The following is a 5,714-nucleotide window of genomic DNA, read 5'->3' on the forward strand; positions in this document are numbered from 1 at the left end:
CCTCCAAGCCCCCGAGTGCTCAAAGGACTCATTTCAAGCTCTCAAAAGAATTCTGAGTGGAGGTTTCCAAGCGTTCCTCTCTGAGTCGTGGCTCTATTTCACCGAGTGAACAACGGGTCTGAGCCAGCAAACAAGCCCTTCAGGACAAGGGCCACCCCTCTTCCTCTCTGCACTCTGAGTTCCCTGCATGGCAGATGGCTCTAGCTGGAGTCACAGATCATGTTACTTTTGAGTCTCCATCAGCCTTTGACTTTACTAAAAATTTTAAGCATAACATCCTTCCCTGTGATCATTTTAGGCAATTTATAAACATGATATCATATCTATAGCACATATAGCATGCATTTTTTAGACTACTTAGAATATATAATTCTCACATATAAAAGCTTATATTCATACATAGTATTTCCACAACAGTCAAGTCAAAGATGGTCCTATTATTATAGTATAGTAGAACTCATCTCCGATGAATTAAACTTGGTCCTGAAAACCTTGTCAACCACACATAATAAATGGTGCCTAATACATTCATAAATTCTTATGAAATGGATGAGTAGGTGAATGGATGGATAAGTGGAAGGGTTTTTTTTTAAAGCACCAAATCTAGGAAGGCAGCATGAAATTGGTGATGGGTGTGGTTCCTTTTCTTCAACAGAATCATTGAGACCTTGGGAAGTGTCATTTAACCTCTTAATGTCTCAATTCCCTCATCTGTAAGTGGATATACCATGAAGACCAGCTGCAAGCATCAAATGAGGTCATTCTGAGAGTGCTGAAGCCGTATATGGTGGAAAGGCATTGGTGGGGACAGAGGTTTTGAGCTCTCCTGTTGCCTTGAACAATTTCGATGTTTCTGTGACTCATTTTCACCACCTGCAAAATGGACACAACAAGACCTCTCTCCAGCTTTCCTTAGAAGGCAGTGCCTTTACTGGACATCGGAGGCCCTTTGATATCAGGGTCCAGAAGATCTAACTAGCTGGACAACCAGAGACCAATCATCAGAATCTTTCTGCTCCAGTTCTCTCAACTGTTTAAAAGAATAATGATGACTACTGCATAGCATGGTTGTAAGAATCAAACATCTTCAAGTCATACAGTGCCTTGTTCATAGGTAACGATACTCACTCTATACAATTATTAGAATCACCAGTGTCCTGTGAGTTACCAGTAAAAAATACCATGGGGTTACCTCTTCCTTTATTGCCTAGATTCAGTCATTTCTGAATAAGCTTAGTTGCTATGGTTACCGTCCAAAGACACCACATTTGAAAATGTGTTGGGAGATGGGGATTGATGGCAGAAGGCTTTAGTGGGGGACACAAAGCAACTTCGGCAATTGAGACATTTTAATCCATGTGAACTCTTTCCCTTGGAAACCAAAGTCACATTTTGCCAAAATGCAAATGAACTCAGGAAGCAGAGTTTCAGAAGTTCTGCCTCACATTTGGCCGGTCTCCTTCCCCCCATCACTGGGACCTCAAGGACAGGTATACCTGGCCCTGAACCAACGCCTGAGCATCTCAGCTTGCTCCCCCAGGATCTGGCAGTCTGAAAGATGGTGGTTGCCAGACAGAATTCATCAGACTCACTTCCCAGATGCTATCGCTTCTGATGCCGAAAGAAAAATAGGTTGCCCAGAAATTGAGGTTGGAGGGGATGAATCTAGCTGAGAAATGCACAGTGATACACACAAAACAGTCAAGGGCGATTCTTGTTCGAATTCATTAGCATATTCTATATGGATATTCCAGGGGTCCTCCCGTCCCTCCAATCCCACACTGAGTCCCCAGAGGGGCAAGCACTAACATCCCAGGCTAAAGTATCCCCCACAGCAGAGTTATAAATGGTTCTCGACCTGTCAAAATCAGGCAGGGCTCCAACAGAGAATGAATAAAAGTTGGCCTGACCCCGCTTCCTGTTTCCAGCTACAGCCAACTCAACACCCGAAGGGGCCTCACCGGCAAGAGTATTGTATACTCAATCCGACTAAAAAGACTCTTTCTTCCTGGTCAGTTTTTCCCAGACATCTCAGGGAGCTGTCCTGCTCTCATTTGAAATTCAAACCAGAAGGAAGTCACCTCTAAAAATACCAAATTTCCCACTTGCACTTGCACGATGATGCAGCGCCACCTAGGGGACATTTGTATTCACTTCCTACGCTTTCCACTGTAACATGCCTTCTAAAATATTGCGGCACCCTACCCCCACCCCCAGCTCCCCGTATCTACATGAGATAGGTATAGAAGCTTTTCCGTACATGTTTTTCAAGATTTCAGCTCCAGCCTTAATTCAGCAGGAAACCCTGGTTGGCTAGCTCATTATATAAGGATCACTGCCAAGGGCTGCTGTTCACACTTAAACAGTTCAGTTCAGTTCAGTTCAGTTCAGTCGCTCAGTCGTGTCCGACTCTTTGCGACCCCATGAACCGCAGCACGCCAGGCCTGTCCATCACCAACTCCCGGAGTCCACCGAAACTCATGTCCATTGAGTCGGTGATGCCATCCAACCATCTCATCCTCTGTCGTCCCCTTCTCCTCTTGCCTTCAATCTTTCCCAGCATCAGGGTCTTTTCCAATGAGTAGCTCTTCGCATCAGGTGACCAAAGTAATGGAGTTTCAGCTTCAGCATCAGTCCTTCCAATGAACACCCAGGAATGATCTCCTTTAGGATGGACTGGTTGGATCTCCTTGCTGTCCAAGGGACTCTCAAGAGTCTTCTCCAACACCACAGTCCAAAAGCATCAATTCTTCAGCGCTCAGCTTTCTTTATAGTCCAACTCTCACATCCATACATGACTACTGCAAAAACCATAACCTTGACTAGACGGACCTTTGTTGACAAAGTAATAATCACCATAGAAATTTTGCTTAATTATAATATTATTATCAATATATTATATTAATATATATTATGTTATATATAATAGATCATAGATTTTATAACAGAATATTTTATATTCTACTATATAAATATATATCATATATAATAGAATGTAATACATATAATGTTAAGCATTATATAAATATTATATATTCATATAAAATATATTTAATATTGTATCAATAGCTCAGTTGGTAAAGAATCCGCATGCAATGCAGGAGACCATGGTTCAATTCCTGGGTCGGGAAGATCCTCTGGAGAAGGGATAGGCTACCTACCCACTCCAGTATTCTTGGGCTTCCCTTGTGGCTCAGCAGGTAAAGAATCCGCTTGCAATGTGGGAGACCTGGGCTCGATCCCCGGGTTGGGAAGATCCCAAGGGAAATGCTACCCACTCCAGTATGCTGGCCTGGAGAATTCCAGGGATTGAATAGTCCGTGGGCTTGCAAGGAGTCCCACGCAACTGAGTGACTTTCACTTTCAATATATGAAAATGGGCTTCCCAGGTGGCACTAATAGTAAAGAACCTGCCTGCCAAAGCAGAAGATGCAAGAGACTCCAGTTTGACCCCTGGGTTGGGAGGAACTTCTGGAGGAGGGCACAGCAACCCATTTCAGTATTCTTGCCTGGAGAATCCCATGAATAGATGAGCCTGGCAGGCTACAGTCCATGGGGTCACACAGAGTTGGACACAACTGCAGCAACTTAGCACACACACAAAATATATTAAAATAATATAAATACATATTATTTATTAATATAAGAATTACCAATTAAGCATCTGCTACATGACAAGGAATATTTCTAATATGTACAACAGTCCTTCAAATGGGTACTAGCATTGTTATTTTTACAGATGAAGAAACCAAGGCTCTGAAAGTTAAAAGATTTATCCAGGATCCCAGATCAGGGCTATTTTACTCTTTCCACTATAAAATGCCACGAGTTGTGCCTACATACCAGTGAGTCTGCTCATCTTAGTGACAATAAAGCAGAGAACATTCAAATATCAGCTTCCAAAGAAGTCATCCTGAAGCCTGTACTGTCATTCCAATAACTAATGCTTGTAACATTTCTAGTATCTGTTGTGGGAAGTGCCCCAGAACTGTGAGCTGCATAACCCAATCTCTTTATTTTCAATGCATGTCACACATTTAACAAAAACACGGTGGAGACACCCTGACTTCAAGCAGTGTGATTTTTTTCAGGCCCCTCCTCTGTATACTTTGATTGGGTATGTCTGGGCTAGAGCCCAGGAATTCATACTTTCACCAAGTATGCAAGTGATTGTAATCATTAGGAAAGTTTTAGACATAGTGGTGTAAAGACACATGAGTTTTGGATCAGAAGGACTCAGGTTGCAGATCTAGGTCTGTCTTTTTTCTAATTGTGCACTCCTGGGAAACCCATTTAAAGCTTAAAGCCCATGAGCAACAGTTTCCTCATCTATAAAATGAATATTAATGTTTATCAACGGCTTCCAAACAGATTGTGATAAGGATGAATGAGATTATGGGTGTGAAATGCTAGTATAGCACCTGGCACAGAGTAGGCACTTAATAAATGCCATTTCTACTGTTACCTAGTCACCCACTCTCAATTCATCAAACTTGCCTTCTGTGGTTTCTTGTTATTTCCAAAAATTAAATCCACAGCAAAAGAATATGAGGATACATAAAATATAATATAGTAACATGTACTTAATTTAAAAATAAACAACTAAAGATTTTCTTAGGAAAAATGACAGATGATTGGTAGATGATAGAGACAGAGATACATAATCTTTTTTTTGGTGATTGTACTTATTTTTAAAATGTCATTATTAGAATATAATTACAATGTTGTGTTAGTTCCTGCTGTGCAACAAAGTGAAACAGCTATATGCATACCTAGACCCCCTCCCCTCTGCGCTTCTCTGCCACCCCCCACCCCATCCCACCCCGCCAGGTCATCACATAACACCAAGCTGAGCCCCCTGTGCTGTCCAGCGGTTTCCCACTAGCTATCTAATTTACACATGGCAGTGTATATATGTCAGTGCTCAGCGATATATAATCTTTGGGGTAAGAAAATGCTCTAGAAATATGAAACTGAGATTTAAAACAGTTTGACACTCAGGAGAATAACAAGTTTCTGGGAGGGGGCGGAAACAACACCTTGATACAAAAGGTAGAAGCAACCCAAGTATTCAAGGATGGAGGAGTAAAGAAAATGTGGTGCATATATACAAGAGGATATCATTTATCCTTAAAAAGGAAGGATATTCTGATACACACTGCAGTGAGGGTGAACACGGTGGATACTACGCTAAACGAAATGGGCCATCACACAAAAGGACAGATACTGTATGAGTGCATTCATATGAGGTAGGTATCAGATTCATAGAGACAGAAAGTGGTGATCGCTGGGGGCCAAAGGAAAGGGGATGGGAGTTAGAGCTGAATAAGCGCAGTTTCAGTTTTACAAGCTGAATGGCGTTCTAGAGACGGACGGTGGTGACGCTGCACAATCAATAAGAAGACATTCTGGCTGCCCTCTTGCTGTACACTTTAAAATGGCCAAGAGAGACGGCAAATTTTGTATATTTTACACAACTTCTTAAAAACCCAGATTGATATCAAAATCACAGTTGAGGTGAAATTGAGAAATGTCTTGTTTTCTGCTTGTTGTTGCTCTGTCATGTCCAATTCTTTGTGATCCTTTGGACTGTAACCCACCAGGCTTCCCTGTCCACGCGATTTTCCAGGCAAGAATGCTGGAGTGGATTGCCATTTCCTCCTCCACACCTCCTGCCTCTCTTGCATCGCAGGTAGATTCTTTACTGCTGAGCC

Source organism: Cervus elaphus, chromosome 8 (assembly GCF_910594005.1).
Source record: "Cervus elaphus chromosome 8, mCerEla1.1, whole genome shotgun sequence".
Taxonomy (NCBI): Eukaryota; Metazoa; Chordata; class Mammalia; order Artiodactyla; family Cervidae; genus Cervus; species Cervus elaphus.